At 37.3% G+C, this 23,360-nt stretch overlaps 1 pseudogene; it reads left to right on the top strand.

Annotated features, from left to right (window-relative positions):
• Positions 1-15,755: 15,755 nt before the first annotated feature.
• The window catches only part of LOC139012880 (ferritin light chain pseudogene), a 91,989-nt pseudogene continuing 84,384 nt past the window's right edge, over positions 15,756-23,360 (top strand).

The raw sequence follows: 23,360 nt of genomic DNA, 5'->3' as shown, positions 1-23,360 counted from the left end.
CTATCTTATATTTCAGAGTCACCACAGGAAGGACACTTTCTCTGTTGCCATTAATATTTACCATTGTAGAAAGAAATGAAATGGGTTACATTACAGTAATGTGAAATTTAAAAGTATAAAATTGAAAGCAAATACTCTATTATTCTAATCCTCATATACATTGCTATGATAATAGCAGAAATGATTACAGTTCCTTAACAGAGGGTGAATTGTTTCTGTGCCTTAAATTATTCTACAACTATAAGAGAGAAAATATTCAGAGGTAGAATAAAAGTGCGTTTATAACATTAAAAATATCATTATAAATTTTTTGTATATTAAATTACAACTAAAGGTATAGTAATCAATATATAGATAAATATAAAATTGAATATATATAAATATCCATGAAATTTTTTTAAGTTACATTTTTATGGTAAAATTTGCCCTGGACTAAAACCTGCTGGTAGGCTTTTAGTCCAGAGGGAAATACATTTTTAAATTATATATAAAAAATAAAACATTCATTAGAAAAGAGTTGAAAATGAAAGATGTTTGTAATTTTAGGCTGCTTCTTTTAATTTCGTTTGAAGGTGATTCACCATCTTAACATCTTAGTTCTTAATTCAGAAAGTGGTTTCTCTCTGTGCAAATTTGAATGGAGTGAGGAACAATTATTCAGGTAATGAAGATAAATAAACTTGTTCTAAATGAAAGTGGTTTTATTGGTTCAAATTATCCAGAGTGGATACATAAATTAATTAAATTAGCTAGAAAATTGTTCAGCACTTTACTTTGCATGTGAGGATACAACCTTAATAATATAATAAAAATATTTAAAATGGTAAACCACACAAATATGTGTGCCTCCCTACAAAGAAACTTTTTATACCATAGTACTGCACAATACTTTCTTTTAAAAAAAAAAAAAAATATATATATATATATATATATATATTATTCATTTCAGAGAGGAAGGGAGAGGGAGAGAGAGATTGAAACATCAATGATGAGAGGGAATCATTGATCAGCTGCCTCCTACACGCTCCATGCTGGGGATCAGGCCCACAACTCAGGCATGTGTCCTGACCTGGAATCAAACCATGACCTCCTGGTTTATAGGTCATGCTCAACCACTGAGTAACATCGGCCAGGCGATACTTTGTGATTTTAATACATAATTAAAAATAAATTTTACCATGGGTTTTACTTTTCTTTAACCCCAAATAAAAGAACATGAATATATTCAAGTAATAAATAAATATGCCTTCAACATTACAGAGAATTGCAAGAATAACAAGCTCCATCCAGATGATACCATTGTAATTAACTAGTTATTAAAAATAGGAAAAGAGCAAAGGGAAGGCCAGACATTATAGGCATGTTCCCTTCAAAGCACAAAGCACTGGGAAAGGGGTCCAACAAAGGGAAGGTAGACACATGCCCAGGAAGGTTGGGATGACATAGGGACCCCCAACAGCATTGGCTTAATGAACTGCTGCGAGCTTAATACTGTATTGAATGAACCCACTTGCAACATGGAATGGAAGCTCTGGACATTGGCTCTAATTGTAGCTCTACTGAAATGCTAGCCACACTTCTATGACTGAGTGAAACGGGACTTGGGACTCTCAGGGATGTAATTGTATGGAAATAAAACTTCCTACTATATCGCATCTTCCCGTGCGAGTCACGGAAAATTCCTTGTCTTGAGATATTGCAAGGACCCCACTCCTGCTACCAATGGGGGAAGATGAGACACATGCTTCTGCAGTAACACCGGTAATAGAGTTTTGTTCTAAATATAAATTTTAATTTTTCTGTGTGATTTTGGAAACTATGCTCATACCAATATTTTGAAAGGCAGACTCAGCCAATTCTCCTGGTTCATTCTATTCTCCATCAGGCTGCAGACCTTGTCAACTCTTTTTATTTTGTATGTATGTATGTATGCATGCATGCATGTATGTATTTAAATGTTATTTCATGCAATAATTAAATGTCAGTAGTTTCTGAACTTGATATTGTATCTTTTGTCAATATATATATTTTTTAGTACACTCGAGATGAGACATTGTGTGCTCATTGACTTCAACTCTTTTTAAACCACTGAGATATCAAGTGCATGCTAAGTTTGAGTTCCTGTTCTGCTATGAAGGCAATTCAGGGTGGCAACCTAGGTCTGTGCCCAGTCAAACCTGTATTCTAGCGTGTATGCGTACAAGCCTATAACTAAGCCCCACCCCCCTTTCCACTTGTGGCCTAGCCTTGAAAAACCTGCCTTACAGGGGCCATAAAACTATAAAACCCCCACAAGGGTGGCCGGCTCCTGGTATCAGAGGGAGTCTTGGACAAAATCTCACTACCCCACTTACAACCATCGCAGGGGCTGCAAAAGCCCGTGAAAAGTCCAGAAGCCTAGTCCATATCTGGGGGACAAAGAATCGAGGGGGATAAAAAGGAAAGCCCAACCATATTCGGTGCTCAGATTTGGGAACCAATTCCCCTAAGCCATTCAGCACAGGTGCTCCTGCAATAACGTGCATTTCCTGATCTTCCGAGTGCCTGGGTGTTTTGTTTTGCTGCCGCCTGGAAATTTGCTTTAACACTGCTACTTACTGATATGTAAAATTAAGCAAGCCTTCATTAACGTTATTTTTGAATATTAAATGAGATTATGCATGAACAATAAGTGGTTTTTTAAAATATATTCTTATTAATTTCAGAGAGGGAGAGAGAGATAGAAACATCAATGATGAGAGATAATCATTGATTGGCTGCCTCCTGCATGCCCCACTGTGGGATTGAGCCCGCAAACCAGGCATGTGCCCTGACTAGTAATTGAACTGTGACCTCCAGGTTCATAGCTTGCTGCTCAACCACTGAGCCACACTGGCTGGGCTGGACAAGTAATTTTAAACAATACTGTTTTTTGAAACTAATATTATTAAGATAACAACAGTAATCATTTTAAAGAAAACAGAACAAATCTCAGTTGGAAACAGTAACTGTTTAAGAAATTTAAAAAATATTTTTTTTCAATTCTGTATGATTTAAATTTAAAATATTCTTGTTGAAGACAGTAGCAATTAAATATATAGACATTTAATTCTGAAATCATACAACTATTGATAAAATCTATAGTTATATAAGATTAATGATGAACAATTACCAGTTGTTTGGTTTTTATCTGTCCGTAAATAGAGAATACTGCCTCATTGTAAGGAAAACAACCTAACAAGAAGAGGAAATAAAATATTAGAAATATACTAGTAATTCCACAATAATGAGAAATAAAAATTTGATTCAACAAATTATTATTGAGTGTGTACTAAGACTGTCAACGATAGTCCATCTAAAGGGTGGGGCAAAAATAGGTTTACAGTTGTGAGTATGCAAAACACAGAGTTTATTCTTATAATTCATTAATTATTGTATTATTTTCCATACAGACAACTGTAAGCCTACTTTTTCCCTTCCCTGTAGTTATACAGAAACCTAAAGTTAAATTATGTACTTGAATAGAAATAAGGTTCACATTCAGGATTTCAGCCAAATGTGAAATCCTTTGCATATCTTACATTAAGTCCTTTTAGTCATTCTCATTATTATCGAGATGTCTCCTCAGTTAGTGTAGGTTCACTTTACATGAGTCTGGCTTTGGATATGAATAAAGCACATTCATGATACTTTAAGGTGTCATAGTGGCCATTGCATTGGGGCAAGATATATCATCTTGAATACATATATAAAAAAAGAAAAGGGGGGGGGGGGAGAAAAGGAGTGGTTCAGGAGTGATCCGGTATTGCCTGGTGACTAAAAGAGCCTTAATGTTGCCCCTAGCTTTATTAAACTTCAGTTTTCTTCCTAATTCTAGGCCCTTGACACCCCTTTCTTAGAAAATTTACTTTAGAAAACTTGCACTTATAATTTATTTATCTACCAATGAGAGATGCATATATTCTACAACCCAGGAACTTCTTTCTCAGGGATCTGGGAACCATCTCTTTGAAATGTAATCATCAGGAAGATGGTGCTCTGTCTCTGGGAGAATAGGAGCCTAACTTAGATGCCAATGAACAAACACAGATGACCAACCCTATCATTTTCCAGTACTTTTCCACTAACTCACAGAGCCCTTAAAAACTCTGCAGCCTTTGTTTCAGAAATTTAATCCATCTCCCCTACTGCATATCTTGAATCAAGTCTCTCTTGCCTGTTTAACTGGTCTGGTGCCAATTTTTTTTTTTAACCTTGGGTAAAGACTGCCTTAAAAACAACCACTTTCTTTTCCTCTGTCTCTTAGTCAATAAAATAAGTTTAAATTAGTTCATTAAAACCGAGGATGTAGAGAAAACACATGCAACATTCTTGGATCTCAACAAATGATTTTTTTTTTTTTTTTGCTTTGTAATTCAGTGTAACTCAGCAGCCTCTTGTAGGTAGAGGATTATTGAGAAACTAAGTATTGAGTCTAAAGTTTCTTTCTTTTTTCTTGTATATACATATATATTTAAATAACCCACACAAACAACACCCAATGGGGAGATTGGGGAAGACTGCAAGTGTGGAATAGTTCACAACAGGTTTAAGAGATAGTACTCAGTGCTTGATGGCTGACTTTTAAGTAGTCTTTAAACACTCACTTGGAGCTATGCATACAAATGTGCCCTGCATCTAATTATTTGGTAAATAGACTACCACTGAGAGAAATTTACCAATGTTAACAACGTCAATTCAAATCTCTGCAAAAAACACCCTCTTGTCTTTGCTGGAAATGTTACGGGTTAAAAGGAACATCAGCTTCTAAGAAGATAAGAATAGATAAGATGAGGAATGAAATACAAAGCTTTTTAAAAGAAGGGATAACATCAGAGAAAATAGCAAATGAGAAAGGATATATTTCTAAAAATGATCTAATTATGTTATTATCTTTTTATTATAAAATAGATTTTCCCAATACTCTTTGTAGAAGATTTGGAATATGCATAAAATTCTAAAGAAAAACACACACATCATTGACATTAATTCAACAGACAGGTATTAAAACTAGTTTTGATTTGAAAATTTCCATGTAAGACTTTTTTATTTTCTTTCTCAGTCTTTCTTTCTTTATCTTCCTCCCTCCCTTCCTTTCTTTTTCTTCCCCCTTCTCTTTTTTAAGGTGCCTACAAGACTGGAGGCTATTCCCAAAACAGAATAGGGACTTTATAAATTTAACTACAATTCCATAGCATGTATAATACACATTAACGTAGTGTTTGGACATGCTCAGGGGGAAGGTTAAATTTAAAAGCAATTTAATTTGCACACTTAAATTACAACTTAAAATTCCACAAGGACTTATTTATGAAAATGTACTTATTTATGAAAATCTTCCTTATTAAGGACATTCTCTCTTCTATTCATATGCATGTGGCAAAGAGCTCTTGACTTATTTCTTATATAATTATTATATCTCATTCTTCCAGGATCCTTGTAGACACCATAAATATTAGCTGAAGCAGAATAATTAGATGCAATTAAATTGACATACTTTCCCCAAGGCCAAACTAGTTAGATAAAGATTAATTCTCTGGACTGAATAATTATGAAAATGCTGTATTCTCTTTAGACTAAGCTAACATGGAGATATGGTCATGCTTAGGCCGATTTCTGGCTGGACTTATCTTTAGGTTACAATCATTTGTTCAAACATACAGCATAGCATCACAGCCTTTCCAGTTACTATTCTCAAAAAATTCTGCCTGGGAGCCACAAAAGGAGTTAATTGGATTATATCTGGACTAGAGGCCCAGTGCACAAATTCATGCATGGGTGGGGTCTGGCTGGGTCTGTCAGGAGGAGGAAATGGTGGGAGGTTTGCCGGTCAGCCCGCCCCATCTGTTCGATCAGGGTGGGCTGGCTGGGGGGAGGAGCCATGGGCGATTGGCTGGTGGGCTCCACCACCAATTGGGGTGAGGGGACAATTGGGGGCAGGGCTGGCCATGGGGAGGGGCTACAGGCCAATGGGGTGGTGTGGGCCCATTGGGGGTGGGGTGGGCCAGAGGGAGAGGCTGCAGGAGGTTGGCTGGCTGGCCCCACCCTTAGATTGGCTGGTTCACTAGCTGCAGTGGGCATCATAGCAACAGGTCATTCTGGTCGTATGGTGTTCCCGTCCCTGGTTTTTTATATATATAGATGATAAAATTGTTTGATGCATTCAACAAAGTTTCTATATATTTCCTACCTAATTGGACCTATTTATTTCTTTGAATGCCATTACACAGAAACTCATAAATATACATATTTGGTATAAATTTAATTTTTAAGATTTCCAAAAATATCAATTTCAACTTGAATTTATACAAATTGTCTTGAAAATCTTGAAGACTGATCCTTTACTCAAACAGTTTGAATATTTTACCCCACTATAGAAAAGCTAATGAATATTTATTTTTATTGTTGCTAATTTTGTTAAACTGATGTCTCATTTTTTATGTTTCTTCAAAAATTAAAAATCAGAAAAACCTTTTTGGAAAACATTGAGGTAATAAGTTGGCGAGGGAGAGGACAAGGAAAATGGGTATATTGGGTTAATATATACCTATACATTTTTTGATACATTTTTTGTGATTTGGTAAAATAAACTGGCATTTTAACATCAGGCTATAATCCATTCAATGAACAAACAAACCTGTCACTATTATATATAGCAAATGTGGGATAATATTTTATCCATAAATAAATCAAATTAATTTCACCGCACTAAGATTAATAAAAAGTCTTTTGGGTAGTGTCTTTATGACTTTCCACATGTTAGAAACATTTTCTAGAGAGACAACTTTATTCTACTATGTTGTTTTGGCAATTGGATTTTTACAAAATTGGACTCTGAGGTTTAGTGTGATGCACTTATTATTTTATCATTTTAGTGAAAATATGTATCTCCATGATGATAGTTCATGTATAAGTCACCCAGATAAGACTGTAGATACAAAGGAAATAAGTGCTAATGAAAATGCAATCTTGAAATGTTAACCAACAGGAAAAATGTAAACATTTGAATTATGACCTTCTGTCCATGAAAAGTAATGCAGTCTAGACTCTGGAATTCTTAACTGGAATCTTGTAACCATTGTATGACCTTTCTTCTGCTTTACAATTAGTAATAGACAGACTTATAGAGTTGGAGAGACTGAAGTTTGGCTTGGTTAACCATGTGAAAAATGGATATCCGCCAGTTGCCACTCTGAATTATCCTGACATTTGAAATGTTTGTTCCAACCAAAATTCTTTTTTAAGCAGGTGCAGACACCCTTATTTACCAGGTGAATGAAATCTTCTTTTTTCCTTGTCTTTTATTATCCATTAGCATGTCTTTTAGATGTTACCTATCCTGCCAACCAGAGGCTTGACAAAAGAAGAAATTCAGGAGATGTGTTTAGTATTGGCATTGCTAAAGGCTAATGTCTCTGTTACAGAAGGATTGCTTCTATATTTCTAGCAGAGAGCGTGAAAGCCTGGCATGAGAAAAACTTTTAGTGAAAGGTCTTATATCATGAAGAAATTGGCTTTAGCTTTGTTCGGAATTTTTACATAGAATCTCCCTAATATTCTAAGCTCTGTGAGGACAGCGATATTGCCTTTTTCGGAATATTGTTGTTTACTCACGTATCCTCGGTGCCTTTACACAGTTAAATATAGTGGATTCTCAATAAACATATGTAACTGAATGAATATATGCCTTCTTTATATTTGTTTACAAAAGCTGAGTGCTGCTGCAGAATTAGATTCAGATTTCAGTCTTCTTTATCCAGACTCTTCTATGCATCATGTAATTTTTGGTGCAGTCACATACACAGACTCTTTAGGTCTCCCTGAAATACTTCCAAGAAGGATACTTTTTAGTTTTAGATTAAAAATTGAGGTACAACTGTACTGTGATGACCTCAAGTAATCATCATCAGGATACAAACCCTGGTCTTCTAAATCAGTGATCCATACTTAAACCATAAGGGATCCTAATAGGAGTTTGAGTGTCTAGAACAGGCATAGACCCATTATTTTATTTAATCCTATTAAGGAAGTAATGAGGTAGTAATATTATGTTCACAGAAGAACTAGACCTTAATGGGGTTAAGCTTTGAAATGAATGCAGAGAAGGAAATTTAGTTCTAAATTCATGTGTTAGATTCCATGCTATGTAAGAAATCTTACCACCTAATTCTCCTTGGTAACTTTCAGATTTCAAGTTATGATTTGGTTATTGCCTAAGGATTTAAATAAGACACTAGAGAATCTGACTGGCACAAATAATCTTCTATTTTAGTCCCAGCTACCTAACTTCCAGACAAAATAAAATGAGTACTATGAGTATTTCCAACTCCAACAGGGCCTTAGCTTGGCTGCCGTGTGGTTGCTTAGCTGGAGTGCTATAGTCTAATGTAGGAGAAGGTCACAGCACTCCATGAACAAATCAGGCTCAGGTGCATGATAGGCATACTCATATTGGAAGCAAATAAATTAAAGGACTCAGTAGTACCATAAAAAGAGTAAGGTGGTAACACATATCCAGGATATCTACTTTTATTGTGGTCATCTAGAACATTATGTATAATCTCACAAATGCCTCTCCATCCATTTCAGGATCTGGATACACTTCAGACAAAATAAATAAATAAGTATACCCATAGGAATTGGCTGACAAACACTTTGCTGTTTTTATATATTTAGCTTTTCCCACAAACAGAAGAACTACACGCTGCAAATGGGCTGCCAAGCTCCATTTTAAAACTCTTGTCCTGTTATCAATCAACTTTTGAATTTGTTACTTATGTTTTCTGTTTTACAAAGTACTTTTTTTTAATAGCAATGGTTGAGTTTTGTAAAATTCCACTTCATACTTCCAACTTCTGCCATGATCTTATCTAGTTATCTATGATCCTTATATACTGAACAAAGTTCTCAATTTGAGAACTGGTCAAAACAGAAAGATATATGGAAATTATTATTTCCCCTTTTCTAACCCTTTCTAGACAACATACCTAACATCTCTCTGTCAAAAATGGCATGAAAAAGTCCTACTCACAAAATGGTTTGTGTTCAGATGTGAGCAACTTAGTACAGCTAAATGCTTCCATTATCCGGGCTGGTGGGGAACGGATTTTATGCTGTGGTCACTGCAGGGACTAAGCTGTACCAACCAGGGAGGGCATGGCCCTTGCCTTGGCCTTGAAATGCATGAAGCCACCAGGCCCACAGTTAAGGGGTCAGGACAATCCATGAAGAATTATAGGTTAGGTGTGTGCAGAATATATGTGGAAAATGGGGCTTCAGTCGTCCTGTTTTAGAAGCTCTAATATCCTGAATGCTGCTGCCTCAGGGCTTTTATCTTTTACTGAATGGTATAAGACTATTTATTTTTACTGATTGTAATACTTTTTTAAAATGTTACCATAAATCTTTTAGGTAGTAATATACTGAAAAATATGAACATGGAAGTTTAGTGAAAAATAACTCTGAATTTCTTAAATATTAGTAATAACTGATTTTCTATTTAACTATATGATAATATGGATATACTAGAGGCTCAGTGCACAAAATCATGCATGGGTAGGATCTTCCGTCCGCTTGCCAGTCACCAGCCCCACCCCGCCACCATCCACCCCAGTTCCCCGTGGTTCCACGTTCGCCATCCAGCGATTGGTGCCTGCAGACCAGGGAGAGGGACCAAGAGGTCTGCCTTCTGCCCACTCGCCAGTCCCCGGTCCTGCTCCACCGCCACCCACCCGGTTCCCTGTGGTTCCCATTCACCATCCTGCGATCAGAGCCTGCGGGCCAGGGCGGGAGAGAAGGGAAGGGACCAAGAGGTGGTCAATGCATCTCATAGTGACTGGTTGATCAGTCGTTCTGGTCATTATGCCATTATGGTCGCTGGCCTTTTATTATATAGGATATGACATTGTTTAACTATTTGCCAAAATTTCCTTATGCTCATGATGCTAATAGTTTAATAGCCATCACTTGTCATCTTGCATATTCATGAATGAACTTTACTCAAAATAGGCTGAAATTAGAGGAAAAGTTATTTGATCTCAATGAAAAGTCATGCTTTACAGATATACAACTTCTATAGCTGCATGTGTTAAATCCCGTCTTTGAGCACAATCATCTTAAAATAATGTTTGACATGAATTAAATGCTAATGTCTTAATTTAATATTTTCGTTTTTTATCATCTTCATGCAATCAGGAATATCACCTTGGTGCTCATAATGAATAATAAATGTCAGCATACATTTGGAGAAAGTTACTCATTTATCTTTAACATTTTTTATTGCCCAAAGATTTAAATAAGACACTAGAGAATCTGACTGGCACAAATAATACTATTGCAAAACAGTTGAATTCAGCATTAAAGACATATGACTCTATAATGATTACATAAATATACATTTTTGTAAAGCATGTTGTCATGGTAAAAATAATCATTTTACTAAGTTAAGAAACTTCCAGAGCAGAAAATAGGGACTTCTAAGTATAAATAAATATATAAATGAATAATTAGTAAGATAGTATAGCATATGTTGCTTCACAACCATCTCTCAGATTATAGAACAGTATGAGCATTTGAGAGACTATTTTGTAATTTCACCTAAATATCATACAGAGGTATTGATCCCCTTTTGGACCTATCTAGGTCCCTGTGGAACTTCAATATTTTGATCAACTGGGTACCTTATGTTCAGATATTAGATTTAACCATTGATAATTTTAGTCCTGGATTCCTTTAGTTTTGAATACTGAGATATCAAGGTGTTTGATTACAGGGATGCTAATATATTCTCATCTAATTGCACTCCCATAGACTTCCAGCCAAGACTCTTGGGCCTGTATAGGCTCCAATTATATCATAAATAGAAATTATTTAAGAGATTGCTATAAAATCACAGAAAGGATATTTATGTATCTCTTCTTTTCTCAGAAGAGTCTTCCATATTTTCATATTTTAATTACTCTCCTCTTCCCTTAGTAAAATAGTTTTTAAGCATAGATTAATTCTCTTTACACACTCACTCCAGTCCTCTCATCAAAGGAAACTTTGCTCATAATCATGTAAGCAAATATCCATGTCTTGGCTGGTGAACGAGATTTCCTCAACTAATTCCTCAATGACTGAGTGATTTTATAATATGACCCCCTCCATGACCAGAACACACCGACATATGCACACTGCCCTGAAGACCCTCGAGGACCCTCAATTATAAATACCTGAGGGTGATCCAACCAAAGTATCTGTCACCCACTTATCTATATGCTCCTTGTGTGTTCACAGGAGCTACTCTCCCCAGTCAGTGAAGGCTGGGCTATAATTAATAACATGTGAATCACAGTGTTTTTCTTCTGGAAACCCTAACTGAGATGGAACACACACCCGGACTCAACAGAAGCCCTGGTTATCCACACCTGCAGTTCTCACGCTGAGCTGCACAAGGATATTCCCCTTATGCAGAGTGTTCTCTTGCTGTCTCTGAGACAGTGAATGATGATATTAAAGAATAAATGCAACAGAAGTTTACTCTTTTATTCATTCACTTACTCATCCTGTCAAACAAATGTTTACAAAGCACCTGAAGATGTCATTCAGTATGCTAGAGCTAAGGATGCCATAGTATATTGAATAAGACATACTTAGTTTGTACCTTCTTTACTTAGTAAATAGAGTAAATGAACAATTAACGTCCTATAAGAGAAAAGCTCAATGAGTTATAATAGAGATTATGAGCATGTAGGTGTACATTTGTATGTGGGGTGGTGGTCTACCTGACAGAAGGACTCTCTGACAAGGTGATACTCAAACTGAGAATGTGGTGGAACCAGGCATGCCATAGCAGAAAGTGTGTTCTACCAAAATAATTGCTCTGGACAAAGGCCCCGAGACTGAAATGAGTTTGGAATTTTTTTTTTTTTTGAGTTTGGAATTTTTAAAGAAATAAAAAAAATTTCAGTGAGACTGAGATGTGCTGAGAAGGTGAGTTTGTGACATAAGGCTAGATTATTAGGCAAAAGCCGTATGAATTAGGATCCTATAAGTAAACGTGAGGATACTGTGATGTGTAAGCAGGGGCGTTTATGAACTGTTTGCATTTTTAAAACATTCCTTTTTACTGTGTGAGTTAATTAGGGGAGAGCACAGATAAGGGAGCATGATAGAGACTTAATAACATATGCCCATCAGAGTGGCAAATTCCATTAATCTAAGAATGGAAAAGGAATCTAATCTCTCTATTTAAAACAAAGCTTAGAATCGTTCTTTGGTATATTTATTTGCATTCTTACTCTATTTGGAGTTATGAGTGATCAGCTATATAGTTATACATCAGGTAATATGTAGAAATTGAAAGTAATTCACCTTTCACATTTTTACTTATTTGTAAAAAGAAATCTATGTCCCAATATTGAACACTGGAAATGCAAGCTGTAATGTTTTCTATTACAAAAGCTTTGTAATTCAAACACATCTGATTTATATTGATTTTGAATTTAGCGCTGAGAGAAAACACTTACATGTTCTATAATATTGTTAAGCATCACAAATAAAATTAGAAGATGAATTGTTATTGTTTTTTTAGTTGTAAATTAGATGACTCACCATGTAGGAAAATGACTCCATGATGATGGGGTAGTTTATAATTTGAATTGTAAGTTAGGCATTATGATGTGTTTCCTGTCTCAAAATTTGCGGTCTAGCATTAGATTATGTATTCTTATATTGAGCTCAATTAAGCAACAAAGTGCTGAGTTCATTTAGTGAATAAACTTTAAGAAACAGCAGCTGGCTTTCTCCCAAATTGTGTTGGTTTTGTACTGTGCTGTATTTTTATCCTTTACAAAACCTTCCTTTTCATAACCTGCTCATTACAAACCATGTAGCTCCAAAGTTATCCCATTTTTACATTCATACACTCCTTTGAATTGTATTTTTAAAGTTATATTTTATTATAAAACAGGATGTTGATAATAGACAAAAGCAGTCATGAAAACTTTCTTTGCTGAAGAAAATGAGGTTCAGAGAAAACAGTCAGAGAGCTTTAATTAAATGTAGTTCTATCTATTGAGTCCTAAATCTTTGAGTCAGGGTGACATGAAAATATCTAGGGCTTATTTATATACTGTTGATTTTTGAAGAAGGTATTGTTTTCTCAGAAAATTGTATGTGTATATATCTGCCCCATTGTTTTATAGGCAAAAATGTCTTCTTTCTTGGACGGTCACCAATATTTGTCTCACACTCACTGGATGCTAAAGGCAGTAGCTAGAGAGCTCTTGGGACATCTCCAAAACAATGGACCTGGCCCATGACCTCAAATATTTTTACTTTGGGGAGGAATGGCAGCTCTTTGGACTGTGATCACTTATTTACTGTTTTTCCTCACTAGATTATAAACTCCATGAAAGCAGTGGCCAGGACTCCTTCTACAGACCACTGGAAATCCAGATCCAAGATTACGCTCAACACATAATGGACATCCCAAAATTGGTTTGGATGCTTAAGCAAAGGAATATGGAGAATTTGAAGTGAGAGAATATATTCAAAGATCATATTTTATTGTGTATATTTTTAAATAAAAATAATGTATTAACAGAACATTAAAAATCTCAATCATAGTAGGATAAGATTATATAGATTTTCAGTGAAGAGAAAGGAAAAATTACTACTAACACTCCAATGTAAGGCATAAGTGTTGAGGTCAGAAATGTGTGTAGTATACAGTCTAACACTAAATTAAGAAATTAATCTTTTTTTTGAATGCAAGTGTCTCTACTTAAGGACTCTCACCAATTATTGTTCAGATAGATATTTAGAAGGTTGCCACTAACATTCTCGGACATACAGTATTAGGACATACTCTCAGCATCATTAGCAACATCCCAGACTTCAATGAATAGTGGCCTTCAACCACAGAGACTCGTGATAGTGCTGTTGATGGCCTGCCTGGCTGTTGGAAACCTGGGCTATGAGATACACAGAAGTGTACTGTGTGTCCATGGAGTTCTGTGTGCCTTACAGCTGGCAAAGAGCAGGGAGACAATGAGAGAAGTAACTTCACTGTATCAACAAGAGAAGAAGTAATAATTATTCTGGATTAGATTAGCTTTGAATTGATACTGTACAGTCAGATACATTCTTCATCAGTTTGATTATTTGGGAAAACAACATAAGAAGAATAAACTGGATAATGACCCTCCATGTCCTAATGTCTCCTAAAATCTGTGAATTTGTGATTTAACATTGCAAAAGAACTTTGCAGATGTGATTAAGTTAAGGATTTTTCACTTGGGAGGTTATTCAGGATTATCTGGTGGGCCCAATGTAATCACGAAGGTACTTATAAGAGGGGGTTAGGTCATAATTAGAATCGGAAAAGGTATGCAATGACAAAAACAGAGATCAGAGAGTGATTTTAAGTTGTTATACTGTGGGCTGTGAGCATGGAAGAAGGGAACAAAAGTTAAGGATTATGGGTGGTTACTATAAACTGGAAAAATCAGTAAGAACAGATTCTCCTTCTGAGCTTCCTAAAGGAGTGAAGCTATGCAGACCCATTTTGTACTTCAGAACAGGTTAAGCCAGTTGTCCAAAGTCACAAAGTGGCATTCTTCTGACTCAAAATAGAAGAATATTTCTTATATGCCAGAACTCTAAAACAATTTTAAATTTTTATAATGCAAACATATTCTGCCAATATGTAGCATTAAAGGGATATTAAATAAATGATCGTAATGAGCATTAGCTGGAAACAGTATCTGGTGGGAGATGAGTTTTGAATTACTAGCAAGTATAATACAAAGAGAATGCACTTGGTTCTACTTTGAGTGATACCATTATGTTTACTTAGAAGTATTCAGGCTAGGATATTTTTTATCTGTTTAAATTTTCTAAGCTTTAATTGTGTCAAAATTGTCTCAGTCTAGGAGTGTTCCTTACACTGTAGCTCTGCTATTCCCCAGTCCATTTCTGTTTATCCCTTGGTATTTCACTGAAGGTCTGAATCAGTCTAGATGCCACCCAACCCCTCTGCTCAGAGTTTAACATGCCACAGCCCTCTGAATTGGCACCAGGACCCGAGGGTCTGTGTGGATTGTCAACTTATGGTCAGGAGAAAGGGACCAAATCATATTATTTTCAGGGATGCAAGAAGAGTTAACATGTAATAAGTTTATGTCAACATTTGGAACTAAAAAAACACACACAACTACATTTGTTCATTTAATCTATGAATATGTATTGGCCTATATGGAATGCCTGTACAATATGATAAACAAAACAGACATGATACCTGACCTCCTGTAGTTTTAAGTCTCGGCTGGGAGATAGTCAATCACCAGGTGAGTGAATACATAAATACGTAGTGAAAACTTAGGAAAACAACTGAGAAGATTACTAGAAGAGAACAGATGGCGGTTAGGGAACTACTTCATCTTGGATAGTCAGAAAGAACTGCTTTAAGAGAAAAGACATTGGACTTGATTCCTAAGATGGAAAGAAGAAACATGTAGAATGTCAGGGGCTTTCACACAAAGGGGCTAGCGTGGGCAAGGACTGGAGAGTAAAGAGCTTGGCCTGGTAAAGAGGCTGTGTGCCTGGAGCACATGAGAAGAGTGAAACGATGTGAGAACGGTCAGAGAGTCGGTAAGGTATGCACATCCCTAAGGTAATACTGGAGCTAATGAAAATCGACTGAGTTTTTTCAAAATTCAACATTGGCCTGAGGAATGCAAATCAATGTCATCATGACTATCAAGAAGGAACTGAAAGTAGTTCTAGATGGAGAGGGGGGAAATGAGCAACAAAGGAAAGATCTGGGAGGTGGAATGTTAGAAGTAGGTCTTATAAGCCATGTTCATATTTTTCTTTTAACCCACAATAAGGACAAGAACTAGTAAAGGACGTAAAAAGTGAAGTGACACATTAATATATGTATTTTTAAAACTTAACTTTGTTTCTGGGGAATGTGGCATTGAGATTCTAGGTTAAGGAGTGAGATACTGGTGCTTTGAACTGGGGTGGTGGCCATGGGAACAGATGCAAGTTAGAGGAGCAAAGGAAGCAGGACAGTCAGGGTTTCTTGCTTGAGCAATTGAGAGAATACTGTTGCAGGAAAACAAGTTAAATGACATTTAAATATATTTGGGTTAAGGCGTCTGCGAGCTATCCATGAGGATGTATCAAGTTAAATACACATGTCTAGAACTCAGGACTATGTTGGAGTGAAAATATAGTTTAGTCATGACTCAATAGTGAGAGAAAGAGAAAAAAAATAAGTTGAAGTCACACTTTGGATTAGATCTGGCACAAAGGAAATAGAGAATTAAAGAATATCAGGTCTTAGATGTGGGCCTTGAGATACAACAGTATTTAACATTTTCTTAGATAAAATATTAGAATAGGTAGAATCACAAAAGGATACTGGAAAGAGCTGCCATTGCAGTATAAGAAAATGCCAGAGTATAAGTTTTTGAAAATCCATATGAAAAAGAAATGTAAGCAGAGATCTGTGTTCAACCAAGTTCACTGCTGCTGAGAAAAAGATAAAAATTTTAACTGAATGGCAGAAGTTAGGGGAAATGAGGGAAAAATACTACTAGAATTTCAGATGAACAAAATAGCATGTACAAAAGCATAATGATGCTTAATGACTGCAGTTTCCATAAGGTTATAACATAAGGGGTGGTAAAGTAGGACCAGAGGGAAGAAAAACTGGAAAATTAGCTGGAGATACAGTTAGGAGCCTGTGGGCTGTCCAAGTGGCTTTTCTAAATTTCAAATGTGATAAAACTGTTAAAGTTGGGATGTGTCACAATTACATTTGTATTTTAGAAAGCTCACTCTGATTATTCTGACAGTATTTTGGAAAGTTGCCTGCAGTGAGAAATGGAGTTCTAAACCGATTTCAGTATATCAGGTGAGTAGTTAAAAGGGCACAAAATAAAACAAACACATCAGAATGGGAGAGGAGGGGTCTGATTAGAGAGTTGACCCTTCTGGACTTGGTAAAGGGCTGGATGAGAAGAATAAGGCATAGGAAACAGGGCTGACATGGATACGTCTTGAATTTTTAACTTGGTGTAAGTGAGGATAGACCATCACCACTCACCAAGACAGGAAAGCAGAGGAGAATGCTGTTCACTGGTTTATTCAACTGCCACTATGTTTATGGAGCTGCCAGAATATTCCAGGCAGTGGGGATACAACAGTGAATGAAGCAGTTAAAATTACTAACCTCATGTTTACATACAATAAGCAAGAAGAGAAGTACCATGTTACTTGCCTCAAATTGGTAAAATAACATCTATGCTTTGGTAAAATCTCAAAAAAAATGGCTCTTTGGGAAAAATTTTACAGATAGAAGATTACCTTTTCACAGTTCAAAATTTTAGTGTTGTTTTATGTGGAATAATTGTAAGGAAATCAACTTTAAACAAGTTGTTAATAAGCAAAAAAATGGCAGTTATTATATAAAACTAGAGGCCTAGTGCATGGAATTCATGCACTTCAGGGGGGCCCTCAGCCTGGCCTGCACCCCCTCGCAGTCCGGGAGCCATCAGTCGGACATCCTTAGCTCTGCCGCAGACCCGCCACCGCTTCTGAGCTTGCCAGCCCTGAGCCTGGCTTCTGGCTGAGTAGTGCTCCCTCTGTGGGAGTGCACTGACCACTACGGGGCAGCTCCTGCATTGAGTGTCTGCCCCCTTGTGGTCAGTGCACGCCATAGTGAGGGGTTGAGTGGCCTTAGCATATCATTAGCGTATTACACTTTGATTGGTTGAATGGATGACCGGACACTTAGCATATTAAGCTTTTATTATATAGGATAATCCAAATATTCTAAAGCTACAACTGAAATAATATATGCCTTAAATGTACATTGGATTCAGTCAGCCTTACCTTACCCCTACACAAAAAGGCAACTGGCCAATAATGATGAACCAGAGATATGCCAACTCCTTCATATGATTTATGAAGGAACTCATTGCTTCAATTACAGCCTTGTTCTCATTGCAGTCTACTCTCTTCCTGATTCTTGATATTTAACTCAATCTCTCATTTTATTTTTGATTCTGTCCATAGGGCACTTGCTTCTATGGATTTTCTTCTCAATTCATTGCCTCCTACATAGTTTGAATCAGTTTCACCATTTCCAGCCCTTACTATAGTTACAGTACCCTAATGTTTCTATATTATGGCCAAAGCTCAAGAATTTCAAGTTCTACTATCCTTAATCCTTAGCTAAGAAGACATCAGGCACGTAGTGTCTGTATAAATCACTAAAGGCATTTTCTTCTTAACTCTAGTGCTGGTCAAATATTTATTAGCTTAGTGGGTTTCATTTGACATCGCTAACTGAGTCATGATAAAGAGAATTTGGAAAGAAACCAAAGAGGAGTAATAAAGATGATTAACAAATAAGACCTAGGGGAAAAGGTAAAGAAACAGGGTTAGTAAGGCACAGAGACATGAATGTTAAAGGCAGAGACTTAAGCACTATAAATAGTGAAGAGGTTCTTGATGGTGAAGAACAAGTGTTCTTTCCAGGAAAGAACAATGAGATATAGTTTATAGCAAGTGTTTGGTCTGAGAAAGAAAATCTTTTTTTTCTTAAATATGTTTTTATTGATTTCAGAGAGGAAGGGAGAAGGAGAGAAATATCAATGATGACAGAATCATTGATCAGCTGCCTCCTGCATGCCCCCTACTGGGGGTCAAGCCACAACCTGGACATGTGCCCTGACCAGGAATTGAACCACTGAGCAACACAGGCCAGACAGAACATCTTAGTTTAATAGATTTTAGAGGAAGAAAAAAAGGCGGAGGCTTAGACAGACGTGTTGGTGCTTTGTCCTGGAGCAGATAAGGGTGAGCAGCTGAAACGGGTAGCATACAGCCCGAACAAGCAGAGGAGATTCAGCTGAGAGACAGTCTGCAGCCAGGAAAGACAGAGAACTCCTAGAAAATGGGGATGGTTAGAGATTGAGGCTGAAACCTCCCCCTGGGCGCCAGCTCAGCAGCGAGACCACGCCATCTTGAGTAGCTGTTATCCGAATCCAGAAATCGGCTACTAACCCGGAGGCAACGGCTCTCAAGCAGCATGACTACTTGAACTCAGAGGAGACCTGCTTCCCTCCACGGAAAGGTTAGACTTACCCCAAAGGTGCGGTTTGCAATTCAGGTTGGAGCGAGGAACGCGCGCGCGGGTGCGGGGGGAAATCTGCGCCCCCCAAAATCCACGCCCATAGAGGCCAGCGTGACCCGCAAGTGAGGAGGGCTCCCACAGGGCTGCTGGCAGAAGGTAACACTATAAATAAGCCCATAGTTGAACTGGATGCAAAGGGGCAACCTCAGATTCTCCTAGGTGGCCGGCTACTTGGTGCCAGGGGCCAGAGCATGCGCAGAGACTCCACGCAGTTCTGGAAGAGGGAGCCCTGCAAGTTCGAACAGCTTCCCAGGCACTTGTTTACACACTTCCTCTTAAATCTGTGAGTTTGATTGTTGATCCCAGTGCATGTGATTGCCCAGTTGGGGTCGCTAGCGGAGCTTGTAGGGGAAGATTGTTTTTGGGGAGCCTGAGAAACAGAGCTGGGAGTGGTGCCTGGGGAGCCAGCTCTGGGCGGAGCTGGTTCAGGTACAATAGAGAACTCCTGGTCAGAGAGGACGTATAGCCTCGGAGGTCAATCCAGACACACTGCCACCCAGAGGCAGAGCCACGAACTGAATCTTCTGTAAATACAGATAAGGCAGTAAGGGGAACCAATAGGGACTGCCATAAAATCGGGACTGTGGCTTACAAAACGAAGGAACACTGTATCAGAGGAAAATTCAACATTCTCCTGAATTCCAGGCATGCCAAAAAGAAGAGTATAAGATCTGAAGCACCTGCATTACTGCACATTTTTATTTTTATTTTTTTAATTACTTTTTCACCTTTTAACTAAGAAAACATTTTTTTCTTTTTTTTTCTTTTTTTTTTCCCCATCACCTGATTTTACCCTTTCAACTACTACATTTTTATTTTTAACTAGTATTATTACCACTACCATTTTACCATTTTTTAAAGTGTCATTCTATTTTGTCTTTATTTTATTTTGGGACTAATGTTCTCCATTCTATTTTCATCGTTCCTTTAGCAACATTTTTCTCTACCTCAATTTGCCTCTGTGCTAAACCCTCTTCCCCACTTTTTCCCTTTTGTTATCCTGTGTCTCTTACCCTACTCCAGCTTTAGATTTTCCCTATTCTCTTTACCCCCTGTCAAAATTTCACCCTATGTCCAATCCCCTGCTCTAAATCCTTATACACCTTTCCCTATCTTCCTTCACTATCCAATTTTTTTTTCTTCTTCTTCTTTTCTCTCTCTATTGTTTTATTGTTGTTTGCTTGATTGACGAGTATATTGGGGGATTTCTTAGGATTGTTTGTGAGGTTAGTCTGCTTATTCTTTTTATTTTCCTGCCCCTCCCCCCCCCCCAGTTATTTCTGTGCTTCTGTTTTCCCTCACGTCGCTTGATATTATTGGTTGTTTGTAGTTTGTATTCATCTCCAGGAATCTGTTGCTGTAATTTGTTGGTATTAGTGGCGGATCTATAGGAGTTTTCTCCTCATATAAATAGTCTCTTCCCCTTTTATACTTCATTCTCTTTTCTCTCTTACTTTTTTCTTTTTTTTTTCTTTTTTTTTCTTTCCTCTTCTTTTTTCCCCCTCCCTTTTTCCAATTTCATTTTGGCACTCCTTTTTTTTTCTTTTTTCTTTTTTTCTTTCTTTCTTTTTTCTCTTCTACCTTTTTCTCTTCTTTCCTCCTTATCTCCTAACTCTCTTAGCTCGGGTGGCCACCTTTATTTGGGGTTAGTAATATCGTAAATACATTCGTGTTCAGTGCCTGGTATGTTGCACCTTGTCTTGTTGTATTTTGTGCCTTTAAATCAATGCAGCAGATTCAAGCAACAGTGGCCTCCTGATCACCACATGCTCTATTTGGGGAACAGTTACTGTGTGTGAAGCCTCCCTCCACCAGCCAGAAGAGCCACCACAGCTGTGAACAGCACCCACCAGAGGCCCTGCTATCAAAGGAGGAGTTGCTGCTACCACAAGCGCCCAAGGAGCAACCACAGCCCGAGGAGGCACTGCCACCCAGGGAGCAGCCACTGAATGACTCAACAACTAGATATGTCAGTGAGATCAAACATGGGTAGACAAAGAAACCCCCAAAGGAAAGAAAAGGAGGACTCGCCAGAAAAGCAGCTAAGTGAGACAGAGGCATGCAACATGATGGAAAAAGAATTCAGAATAAGGGTCCTAGAGTACATGCACCAGATGTGTAAGAAGCAAGAAGAAACAGATGAAAAAATCAACTACTTATGCAAGAAGCTAGAAGAAACAGATGAAAAAATCAACAACTTAAGTAAGTCCCAAGAAGAAATGAAGAGAGACATAGCTGCAATAAAAAACACCATTGAAAGTATCAACAGTAGACTGGGAGAAGCGGAGGACCGAATTAGTGAATTAGAAGACAAGGAAGCAAAACACACTCAAACTGTACTGAAATTGGAGAAAAAAATTAAAAGACAGGAGGAGAGCCTAAGGGAGCTTTGGGACAACATGAAACGAAACAACATACGAATAATAGGAGTGCCAGAACAACAGAAAGATAAACATGGATTAGAAAACCTATTCGAAGAAATAATATCAGAAAACTTCCCTGAGGTGGGGAAGAAAAAAGTCACACAAGCCCAAAGAGTCCCAAACAAGGTGAATCCGAAAAGACCCACACCAAGACACATCATAATTACCATGGCAAATGTTCAGGACAAAGAGAGAATCTTACAGGCTGCAAGAGAGAGATGGAAAGTTACATACAAGGGATCTCCCAGTAGATTATCAAATGATTTCTCAACAGAAACACATCAGGCCAGAAAAGAATGGACAGAAATCTACAAAGTGATGCAAAGCAAAGGACTGAATCCAAGAATACTCTATCCAGCAAGGCTATCATTCAAAATTGAAGGGGAAATAAGAAGCTTCACAGACAAAAAAAGGCTAAGGGAGTTTATCACCACCAAGCAAGCCATGCAAGAAATGCTAAAGGGACTGGTGTAAAAAGAAGAAATAACAAGCTCAGAAAGAAAACAGCCACACACAAAAAAAGAAATGGCTACAAACAAGTACCTTTCAATAATAACTTTAAATATAAACGGACTAAATGCTCCAACCAAAAGACATTGAGTGGCTGAATGGATAAAAAAACATGACCCATACATCTGCTGTTTACAAGAGACACACCTCATTAGAAGGGACTCACACAGACTGAAAGTGAAGGGATGGAAAAATATCTTTCACGCAAATGGAACGGAAAAGAAAGCTGGGGTAGCAATACTTATATCGGACAAAATACATCTCAAAGTGAAGGCCATAACAAAAGATAAAGAAGGCCACTTCATAATACTAAAGGGATCAATACAACAAGAAGATATAACCCTGGTAAACATATATGCACCCAATGCAGGAGCACCCAAATTCATAAAAAAACTCCTGGAAGATATCAAAGGAGAGATCGACAACAATATAATCATAGTAGGGGACTTTAATACACCACTGACATCACTGGATAAGTCCGCTAGACAAACAATCAGCAAAGAAACAGCAATCCTAAATGACTCACTAGATCAGATGGACTTAATTGACATCTTCAGAACACTTCACCCCAAAGCCACGGAATATACATTCCTCTCAGGTGCTCATTGGACATATTCAAAAATAGACCACATATTGGGTCACAAGCAAAGTCTCCACAAATTCAAGAAGATTGAAATCATAAAAAGCTTCTTCTCAGACCACGATGGCATAATGTTAGAAACAAACTACAATAAAAACAACCCAAAATACTCAAACACTTGGAAGCTGAATAGCATGTTATTAAATATTGATTTGGTTACCAATGACATCAAAGAAGAAATTAAAAACATCCTGGACACTAATGACAATGAAAACACAACAATCCAAAACCTATGGGACACAATTAAAGCAGTCCTGACAGGGAAGTTTATAGCTCTGCAGGCCTATCTCAAAAAACAAGAAAAAATGGTAGTAAATCATCTAACTCTTCAATTCAAAGAATTAGAAAGAGAGCAACAAGAAAAGCCCAGAGTGAGCAGAAGAAAGGAGATAATAAAGATTAGAGCAGAAATCAATGACATAGAGACCAAAAACACAATACAGAAAATCAATGAAACCAAGAGCTGGTTCTTTGAAAGGATAAACAAGATTGACAAACCTCCAGCCAGGCTCACCAAGAAGCAAAGAGAGAGGTCCCAAATAAACCAAATCAGAAATGATAGAGGTGAAATAAC

Source organism: Myotis yumanensis, unplaced genomic scaffold (assembly GCF_028538775.1).
Source record: "Myotis yumanensis isolate MYYU_CA2020_CCGP unplaced genomic scaffold, mMyoYum1.0.hap1 SCAF_6, whole genome shotgun sequence".
Classification (NCBI taxonomy): domain Eukaryota; kingdom Metazoa; phylum Chordata; class Mammalia; order Chiroptera; family Vespertilionidae; genus Myotis; species Myotis yumanensis.
The sequence above is the reverse complement of the archived record's forward strand: the minus strand, read 5'-3'. Positions and strand labels throughout refer to the sequence as shown.